We start from the raw sequence: 11581 nt of genomic DNA on the forward strand, positions 1-11581 counted from the left end.
GGTGAGAGGATTCACCAGAGACAGAGTGGGAAGCAGAACAGGCAGATTGATGCAGTACACTGCTGAGGGGAGCAGTGGGCGGGTCAGGAGAGGTCTGCTCTGCCATGTAGGTCAGCTCCGGGGAAAGTGGGAATTGAACTCATGTGGAAGTGGCTTTAGCTTCTCAGTGCTGCACCACCAGGGAGGGCCAAAATTCATGTTTTTAGGCCAATCACTATCCACAGTCTCTCTGTGCTTAAGGGAACCTATTCCTTAGGGAGAGTGCAGAAAGGAAATTGCAAAGCTTTTGTCAAAATATTTGGCTGCCAAAAAGTTGCTGTTTACTTAACAAAGGCAAATGCAGGACTGCCACAGTACCTGTCTGATCCTCCCCCAAATAACAGACTCTGTTGGTTTGTGCTGGCAACCTGAGAATAAAAGATGTTAAACAAATACCTTGATAATCAGTTCAGGTGGCAGACAATGTATGTCTCTCTCTCTCCTGGCCTAACTTCTGAGCAGTGACAGACATAATTAATTTTAGAAGGTGCCATAGCATGCTGGGAAGGAAAAAGAGGTGCCATTGATGGACAGCTGTGGTAAGAAGCCCCTTAGATTTAGCAAGGAAATTGCAGTCAGGACACTGCAGTAGGCAAGGAAGGCCAACAAAATATGGGAGGGGATCCCAGGACATGTGAGTCTGGACACTGATCCTTGATGAGAGTAGATCCCACTCTCACCATCCCACCCCCCGCTCCTGCACTTGATGGGGTGAATGGTACCAGAATCAGCTCCTTTGTCAGGTCACGATAGACAGGAAAGTGTGTCATCCTTCAAGAAGGAGCTGCAGTTGTTGGGGCTATGGAAGCAGGGCAGGGACTGGGGTGTCTGACAGTGTTCAACAAAACCAGACAGCCCCAAAGCTGGAGGGTAGGGATGCCTCAGCCCTCACCCCTCCTCAGCCCTCTGCCATCATCACCCAGAGGCTGTGGCATCTGTCTGGGCAACACATTTGGCCCTCTCCTACACACAGGCCTACACATAGGGTGATAAAATTCCTCCAGCCTGGCACATAGAAAATTTTTACAAATATTAGCACATAACCAGAAACCAAGAACATTTGAAGGAAACCAGCATGGTGAAAAGAGGAACCAAACTCAACACGTAAACTTCTATTTGAAAATCATCTTAAAATATCAAGCAGATCAGGAGTTTGAGTAACTGAAGTATCATCCTCAGAGAGATGTGAAAAGAGACGGCAACTTTAATAATCTATCTGATATATCCATGGGTCTGTCAGAAGCATATTTGCAATAGCCAAAGGCAGATGTAACCCAAGTGTGCATCCACGGATGAATAGATAAGATCTGGCCTACAGTGGAATATTATTAAGCTGTGAAAAGGGAGAAAATTCTGAGACAGGTTACAGGATAGATGAACCTTGAGGATATGACATCAAGAGAAATAAGCCAATCAGAAAAAAGATAAATACTGTGTGATTCTACTCATAAGTGAAAGTCACAGAGACAGAAAATAGAATGTTGGTTGCTAGAAACAAGGAGGGAGAGGAAGGTGGGGCGTCACTATTTACTGAAGGATATAGAGTTTCAGTGTAGGGTGGCAGGCTGCTTGGTAGTGAGTGTAGCACCCCAATGCCAATTTACTTATGAACTCAAATAGCTAAAATGGTCATTTTTCCAACTTTATTGAGGAATAATTGACAAACATAATTATATATTTTAAAGTGTACAAGGTGATGATAATTTTGTGGGATGACTATCAAAATCAAGGTAAGTCACCTGACATCATTAACTCTATTTTCTGTGGAGCAATTACTTAAGAGCTACCTTCAAAAACTTTGAGCCTTATTATTAGCCATTATCATTAATCAGTACATTAGATCTTCTGACCTTATTTTTATAACCAAAAGTTTGTAGTGTTTGAACTCCAAGAAGGTAAGGTTTTTTTCAAGTTCTCCTAGATATGTGATGCCACACAGTCTTTGCATTTCTGTGTCTGGTTTTTAGCACTTAGTGTGTTTTAAAGGGCCATTTATGTCATAAATTTAGCATTTTCTTTTTTATAGTTGAATAATATATCTCATTATACATGTGTAATATATACATATATGTATGTTCACACACACACACATATAAAATCACATTTTCTTTATATGTCCTGTCTCTCAGAGCTATAACTTGGCTCTTGTGACTAATGCTGCAATGAAATGAGTGTGCAAACAGCTTTTTGAGACCCTGTTTTCATTCCCTGTATGTGGGAGGGCTGGATCAAACTGTCGCCAGTTTTTACGAGACTAACACATTGCCTACTACACTAAGAAGGCAGGTTATCGCCAGTTCTTAAGTGCTTGAGGAACTACCGTATTGTTTTCCATAATGGTGATGTCAGTTTGCATTTCTACCAACAGTATACAAGAGTTCCCTTTTCTCCACACCATTGCCAACTCATGTTATCTCTTTTCTTTTTTATAATAATCGTCTTAACAGGTGTGAGGGTGCTTTTTCTATTTAGTAATTGTTTCCTTTGCTGTGCAGTTAGTTTGATGTAGTCCCTCTTGTTTGATTTTTATTTCTGGTGGCTTATGCTTTTGGTATCTTATCCAAGAACTCATTGCCAAGATCACTGTCAGGCATTTTCTTTTCTTATGTTTTCTTTTTTTTTACAGAATGCTGAAGGATAGCATTAGAAAAATGCTTGATTTTAACCAAATAATAGTATTGAGGTATGAGGGACAGGTAAAAAAAAGTTGTATGTATTTAACGTCTACAACTTTGAGTTTGTGGAAAAGCGTGTACGTGGGAAACCATCATTACCATGCTGGACATAAACATTAATCACCTCCCAAAGTCTCCTCCTACCCCGTTTGTTATTATTAAGAGATGCTGCAGTGAGTGTGACGAGGAGCTAAAGCTAGCCAGTGGGATAATAAGTAAAATATGTAAATTCCAAACTAAGAAGAAAAATGAAGCAAAACAGGTCGGATCAATTCACCTGAAGTCAGAAAGGGGAAAAAGGAGAGCAATAAGAAAGTGTGGAAACCATGGAATCATTTCTCAGGAGGAAAACCAAGGAACTACCTGTAACAGTGTTTTGAATTGATTTATTAAGAAACTGAGCTTCTCAGATTAAGTTTAAAACATCCAGATATATGTTGTTTACATGAGAAATTCTTAAAACAAAATTACAAAGGACTATTGAAAATAAAGAGATGAAAAATATCAATAAATATAGCAAATAAATCTACATTATTATTATTAACATCAGGCAGGATGGAATTTGATGTGAAAAGCATAATAAAGAACAAATTGAAGTACTGTTTATAGATAAAAGGGATAATCCATCAAGGAATGATCACAATTATGAACCATTTTGTGCCAACAACATAGATGTGAAATGTTAAGGCAAAGCTAGAAAGAAATCCAGGAGAAATATGCAGTGTCACAATCATATAGGAAAAAAGAAAACTGCAAAGGAAAATTGACATAGGAAGTAGATTTCAAAAATTAAGAAACTAGGGATTTTTAATAGAAAAATAGAAAGTTTGATTTTGTTAGTTTTGTGCTTAATAGAAACTATCATTTCTTTTCAATTATATTACTTATAATTATGCTTTAAATTAAAAATCAAGCTGAATTGGGCCACAAAGGAAATTTCAATACATTCAAAAAGGCAGAAACAAGTCATTTTTATAGCAGATTTAAATAGGCCACCTTCATATGCAAATGCAAATGCAGTAGATATTAACAACAAAAAGATAACCAAAGAATCTTATATACCTGAAAATTTTAGAAAACCACATATCCATTTTTTTCTACATTGGGTTAAAGAAGAAATCAGAATGGAAATTAAAATCTCTTTCTACATCAATAAAAAGAATATCACAAGGCAAATTTTGTGAGTTATAGACAAAACAGTATTTTGAAGAAAATGTGTAATCATAGATGCTATTATCAGAATAAAAGGGAGTTTAAATCAAATTAATTTTTCTGCTCAAGAAGCTAGGGAAAGTATAAGTACAAAAGACTCCATTCCCTATTGAAAAAGCTCCTTGAGCTAGAAAACATCCTTTATGTGATAAAGGATTTACGAGGGACTTATAAAACATCACATTCCACGTTGCTAGATTTTTAATAGTTCAAGAACAGGATGCAAATGCTGCCAATTCCCTCTACTCTCAAGGTTCTACCTGAGGCCATGGTCACATGGTCCTCAAAACACTTCATCTATCAGGATTACGTGGGGATCATCAGTTAATACCAATGTCCGGACACCATCCCAGCTCTCCTGAATTAGAATTTCTGGGGATGGGGCTCAGACATTGAAATTTTACAAAGGTCTTTATGTGATAGAGTTCAAAAACAATCCCTACTTTAGCCTATGAAATAAGATAAAGACAATAAATAAAAGGCATAGATAGCAGAAAGGAACAAAACTATGTAATTAGCTCCCTAGAAGACTGAATCAAATGAAAACTAGAAAAATCAGTAAGAGGGATTTGAAGAGGATGGAATACAAATAGCCATGTGAAAAAAGTCAAGATTTCCTATGTTTTCAGTAATAGATTTAAAAAGTCACAAAACTTCCAAGTGTGAAAGAAGTAACAACAAGAAAGAACCCTAAAAGAAATGTAAGAAGACTTTTAAAATGGTCTGGAGCCTTGATAAAAATTTCAACATAATTCATCATGGAAATTTACAAGCAAATTCTAAAATGTATACAAAGGAACAAAGGTACAAGAACAGCTAAGATAAATTTTAAAAAAGGACATCAGTGGTGTTCAATTTCTTGTTTTACAAGATCTCAAAATATGTGGTATTAATAATCAAACAACATATTGGTAATAATCAAACAACATATTGGTGCACAACAGCCTCATGACCGTTAGGCTTGAAGTCAAATGATCTTCCCCAGGATAACCAATAAACCATGGGAGAGTAGGAAAAACATACATTATGAGTTTTAAGTTATTGTCTATAACTGCATCAGCAGAAGATACGACAGCTTTTGCATTTTTCAAACTTGCCATGTTAGTGTGCTCCTGGGGGGTAACCAGGGACTCCAGGCTGTTAAGGGGTGCATGCTCTCAAAGGGAGCTTGCCATTGCATGCACAAAGGCAAAGAAAGGAAACTCTTAGAGTGGAAGATTTTTAGTAGAATTGATGTGCATAGAGAGTGAGAAAAGGGGATTTCAAATAACAGATTCCCAGTAAAACTAAAAATTACTCATCCCTCTTGGGCAAATACCCAGACAGGCTCATTTCAAAGTGGAGCCACTGAGACCTGAAAGCTTGCCACAAATCTAAGGTACCGTCTTACAAAGAATCACAAGAAAGGGGTTTGGCAGGTCTCAGAGAGCTGGGACAGAAGGAAACACTCAAATCAAAAATTGAAAATACATCATAGAACACAATAGGTAGAAAAGAGACGGCCTTCCGTGTGGTTCTCAGCCACAGTCTCTTCCAAATATTTCCCCCAAGCGTCTCCACATGTTTCTCCTCCACGTACCTCCTCCCACCTTTGTACAACCTTTATAAGTGCTTGGCTCCTCCCAAGCTGCCTGTCCCGCATTCAGGAAGTCTGGTTCATGACATTCAGGGACTTGAAACCCAAGGGACCGTGTGTAAGTGGGATGAGGGCAAATGGCTTCCATCCAATGCTTTCCCCCTTTCATGGAGCTGTATCTGTAACAGCAGAGCTAGAATAAGTTTGTAGGCCACAGGCAAAGAATGTCTTCAGCAATGCTGTGTTTGCCTGTGGACGAATTCTCATCTGTCTTTGGACTTTGATTACAGCAGCAAGATGGAACCAGCTTATCCTAAGTGTCTGAATTTCTCTTATTGTTTTCATTAATCCTATACTCTCATATAACAAGTGGTCTGCTTTCCAAGGCGAAAGACTGACCAAATTTCTTGCCTTCCCTTAAGACCTTATATGTAACAGCTTTCTAACCTAGAATATTTGGGTCCTCCATAGACACCTCCCAACTTCAGCCATCTCCATGTTGTAAGTTCCTACTTAAAGCAACTACTTTCAGGCACTAAAATCTACATCAGTTAAGAATGGTTAACTGTGCAAGCAATAAAGTTGAATTAACGATTTCTCATAAATACATGAGCTCTATCTAGTTTCATGGTACAGCAGTTTCATGGATATCAGGAACCCAGACTTTCCCTACTTCTCTGCTTTACCATCCTAAGTGAGATTCTGCACTAAACTGTGTTCCAGGCAGGATGAAAGAAGGAGGGGGGGCCTTCTAGCAGGACTGAGCTGCTTTAGAGGGTCTTCCAGAGCACTAGCACCTACTGGAAACTTCTTTTTACCTATGATTATCTATTTCTCTTTGACAGGGAATGAGTTCTTTTTTTTTTTTTTTAAGATTTATTTATTTGCGCATACAGAACTAGGGTGCAGGCCAGAGGTGCTGGTGCGGTGCGGTGAGAGGATTCACCAGAGACAGAGTGGGGAGCAGAACAATGAAATACACTGCTGAGGGGAGCAGCGGGCGGGTCAGGAGAGGTCTGCCTGCCATGTGGATCACCTCTGGGGTGGGAATCGAACTCATGCTGAAGTGGCTTTAGCTTCTTAGTGCTGTGCTTTAACCCGTTGCGCCACCAGGGAGGGTCTGGGAATGAGTTTTAAAATATTTTGATGATGCATGTATATGATGGTGCACACACACGAAGAATCTATAGTTTGACATTATTACATCATATATGTACTTGTAGGTACTCTGATTATGCCTGTGTCTACAGACACAGTTCACTGAGAACTGGGACCTTTAGGGAAATGATTTAAGTTGGCTGTACTTTATTTGCAATGATTGAAATTTGTATCTGTATACCGATACATTTTTCACTCTATTTTTGTAATTCAAAAGCTAGAGAAAGAATGTAAATAGGTGTCCTGAGTCTTAGAGTCCAAGTTACGGAACAGTGAGTGCTGTTAAGCTTGACTTGGCTTCTGGGACACTCCACTCACAGAGTTGGATGATGGTCCCACTGAAAAGTTATTGAGGTCATGTAAGACAATTTATGGGCAAGGGCTTTGTGAATTCTACGGGTAGACACAAATGATGAGACATAATTCTGTCAACTATATTACTTGGTATAACTTATTGTTTGTATTATAATCTACCACCATGGAGTAGTGCTGAAATGTCAACACTTTGGAGTGAAAGCAGAAATAGAACATAGAGAAATATTAGCTAGTTTAATGTATGTGGAAGTGCCAAGTAAAACACTTGGTATTTAAAAGCCCACATTCAAAGTCAAAAAATTGAGTTGACAGCTCAATCTAGATTAACACCAGGACTCTTTTCCTGTGATTTTTGAAAACTTTTATTACCCCAGTTTCTTCTCAGTTTAATTATATACCAGACATGTTCATTAACTGACTTGTTTTTCTTTTGCTCTACTTTTTATTTACCCTTACACCTGTGCCATTGTTTCAACATGAAACTTCTTGGATTTCCAGTAAACAGTCACTCATTTAGTACAACACGAAGTTATTGATTAGTCCAGTTAGCCTTAGGACCATCCCAACCTCCCAAATGACAAAGGCTGAGCAGTTCTTTTTTTTCCCTTGGGTTTCAGTTGAATTTTTATTTTTATTTTATTTTTTTAAAATTATTACAAAAGTTTATTTTTACATCATTTTGCACATCATTTTTTTTCCATCTTGATTGTAATCCCCGCGGGTTTCCCATCACCAAATCACCCGTGTGCCACCACCATAGTCCCGTGCATTTCCCTCCCTTCCCCCCCACCCCCCGTTTTTGATCCCATTCCCCACTCCACCCCCACAAAATGTCTCTAGTATATGGTTGTTCATTATTTTTGTTATTTTCTCGCCTGGTCCATTATACTCCTGCTATGAGTGAAACCATCCGGTATTTTTCTTTCTCTTTCTGGCTTATCTCACTAAGCATGATCTTTTCCAGCTCCATCCAAGTTGCTGCAAAAGACATGTGTTTTTCTTTTTTGGTTGCTGAGTAATATTTCATTGTGTATATGTACCACATCTTTTTTATCCAGTCATCTACTTTTGGGCATTTGGGCTGCTTCCATGTTTTTCCAATTGTAAATAAAGCAGCAATAAACATGGGGGTACAAGTATCTTTTTCAATCAGTGTTTTTGTGTCTTTTGGGTAGATACCTAGGAGTGGGATTGCTGGGTCGTAGGGAAACGGCTGAGCAGTTCTTTTTATGGAGCTATTATAGTCAAAAAAACATGAATCTCCACTTTAAATAAATCTTTTGCATTAAACCTCATTATTAATATTATTATCATGAAATTGATACTCAAAGTTACCAGGTGCTGGGGGCTTTTAGCATCTATTTAGAAATGAAGGAAGGGCTCAGAATCTGTGGTTACTGGGTGGACTGGTGCAGGGGATGAATATAAAATCAGGGGGTGCACTAAATGCTCAAAATAGATGTGATCGCCAGTGGTCTGTATTCATGAGCGAAGGCCGTGCATAAAGAATGAAACCCTGTGCCTGGTGGCAAGGATTTTCCACATAGAAAATTTATTAATCAATATTTACTCAACTTTAAAAATTGCTATTGTCTCACTCAGTATGCACAACAGAGCAATACAGAAAATTAAATGCATCTTCAATTATTCAAAGCGGCTCCCACAGAATTATTACACCTAAATATTGTGTTTTAATGAACTGTACTTAATTTCCACACAATCAAGTGTCTGTCGATGCTGCATCTTCCTCCCAGGGGTCTAAGAAAGTCTGTCTGGCGCAGCAGGAGACACGTGGTTCTAAATGTCATCTTCAAAGTCCCCTCCTGCCCCACCCCTTCTTTTTCTACTAAGCCAGACTCAGTGACGCTTATTTAATGGAAGCTTCTAGGAGGAAGCTTCTAGGAGGCGAGTGGGATGGGGTTGGGGGAGGTTGCGACTGATGGCCAGATTGCTGGACCATTAGCTCAGAGGGAATGGGAGAAAATCTGTAAATGGTGAGTCTCCACACGGCTGTCAGCTGGCAGAAAGTAAAGGAACAATGGGGTCACACTAGCGAGCCTCTCCCCTGGAATGAAAACTCCTAGATCTTGAAACTCCAGGCCAAGAATGGGAGGACAGTCAGGGGAAAACACAGCGCAGTTCAACGTCAGCACAACCACATGCTTCCCTCTGTCCCAGGGGCCTGCAAGTACAAGTTGTGAAGTTGCGTATGGGACAGAGAGCGCCCTCCCTCCGCTCAGCTCCCCACTGCAGGCCCTAGAGGTCTCCTGTTACCCACAAAACTGCGTTCTCAGGAGCCAGACCTGCAAATTTTACTGACGGTCCCTGAAATCACCTTCATTCTCTCCCTCAGCATTTCCCCTGGGTAGAGGCATACCCTGACCTTACCCAGCATTGGGTCAGGGGGCTTTGTTAGGACCCAACTGTATGGCTGTTGTCAGCTGGGGCTACTGTTAAGATTTCCTGCCCCTGGAACATGTATCACTTTCCAATATACTGTCTACCTAATGAATTTCATTTATTTATTTTTTTTGTCTTTCCCCCACTAGATCCTAAGCTCCAAGGGACCAGCATTTTTATTTTGTGTTTGCTAATGAAACTCCAGGATCTGTCTCATAAAAATATGTTGTAGAAAATGAATGAACCGACCTGTACTCATTTATCACTGCAGGTCCTCCCCACTCAGATATCCATTCTCCGCCTAGCCACTGTGCTCACCAGAACGGGTTAGGTCATGTAGCAGAGAAAATAACCGAAATCTCAGTGGTTTTATGCAACCATGATTTATTTCTCAGTCAGGCCACATGTCCAACTTTGGTTTGTGTGTGTGTAGTTGGGGGAGGATTGAAAATTCACCTGATCCCTCCAGATCCAACATGATGACTTCCTGCCACCTGGCTTATGCTTGTCAGCACCGAGGTGGGGGATGGGGTGCAGGGTTATGCATTGGCTCTCTTGTGCCACAGTCCAGAAGGGGAACAGATCATTTCTGCCTGCACTGATGGCACAGTGCTGTGAGTTCTAGTGCAAGGAGGAGTTGTCAGATGTGTGTGGGTAGAGGGCATCACTGGCTCTGTCCACAAGCCCCTACATGGCCCTCCTGTTCATACCCACTCACTTGTTCATACCCACTCATGTCCATTGATGCTCATTCTTACCTGTTCTTCCACCTGCACCCCGTAAATTCCCAGCCACCACATCCCTTGGGGCAATGCCTACCGCACACCTCACCCATTCTCCCCACCCGCCATATCCATGGCCTCCACCATGGTTGCACACAGCCATGTACTCATTGTATAGACTCTATTCATCTTGTTTCTTCTGAAACAAAGTGCTCTTTAGTACAGGGGACCTCTTCATGGAGAATGGATGTTGTCTTTTGGGATACAGAGATGTTTTTGCTATGCCAAAAATATGTTATGGACTCCCCCTTGCTAGCAGCAATATTGATAGTAGTTCTTGATTGAGAAAACAACAATAAAAAAGCTGCCACCAATCAGTAACTTCTAAGCATTGTAGTTATGGGGACATTGGTTTGCACTGGCATGTGAGCATCTCATTTACTGAGGTTGCAGATATTGCTTGGAGCCCATGCATGACGCTCAAGGGCCCTTTGTAATAACACTGCAGCCTATGAACCAGCAGCCACCAAACAGAATAGCGCTAACGAGCAAGAGCGTAAAGTCCTGGAGGCTTTTGCTTCCTTCCTCCTTTGCTGGGTAGTGAAGCTGACCTAAGGGCGAGAATCTCAGCCTCCTTCCAGTGCTAGTTATTGTCTGCAGGAGTCACACTTTAATTGAACCACATTGCATGTTTTCTCCTCATGGACAAACCTTGTTTGCAATATAGACTTCGACTTGCAACTAATAGAAACTGATCCCTAGAAAATGCAATCCATTATCTCCCCTGCTATGGTCTACTCACCTCCAGGATTTCAATTCACATTGGAAGGTATCTGAAGAGGCTAATATTATGTCGACAATTTCCTGAAAATGAGAAGAGCCCACCTAGGGACCTCTACCAGAGGTGAGAAGAGAGTCCATGACATCTGGGTGGAAAGTGTCCATGGGATAAACACTGGGCCAGAGATTCTCCATGGCTTACTGTTGTCTCCAACACATTTCTCCTGTTCTCCCTCCTGGTCCTCCTTTTACCTCCCAGAAACCTGTCTTTGAGCACATATAGATTCAAGCTGTCTAGGACTTTGTTGGTATGGAGGACTTTTGCCTTACAGTCGGCCTCCGCCGAGGGATGGTTCCAGAAGCTAGAGCTGCTTCCCAGAGGATCCTTAACCCTCAGTATGCTCCAGGCTACTTTCTCCTTCAAGAATCAAGTCAAATTGGTTCCAGCCCTTCTCTTGCACAGTGAAACCCCACTGTACACTCAGCTTTGTAGCTGAGACATCCTTTTAGGGTGCCGTGTACCCCTTATGGGGGGAGCTGCAAGGGCGTTGGCTCTTTTGTTAATGCTGAGGATAGCTGGAGGGTGGTGCCACCAGGCTCTGTGACTGGTCTTGAGGATGTGGGTGGTCTCCTTTCTCCCACCTCATGGCCAGCTTTTCAGGGCCCGGTCCCCACCCCCAAGTCCCACACTTCGTGCACCGGCC

The sequence above is a fragment of the Condylura cristata genome, unplaced genomic scaffold (genome assembly GCF_000260355.1).
Source record: "Condylura cristata isolate star-nosed mole 26May11 unplaced genomic scaffold, ConCri1.0 scaffold00017, whole genome shotgun sequence".
Classification (NCBI taxonomy): domain Eukaryota; kingdom Metazoa; phylum Chordata; class Mammalia; order Eulipotyphla; family Talpidae; genus Condylura; species Condylura cristata.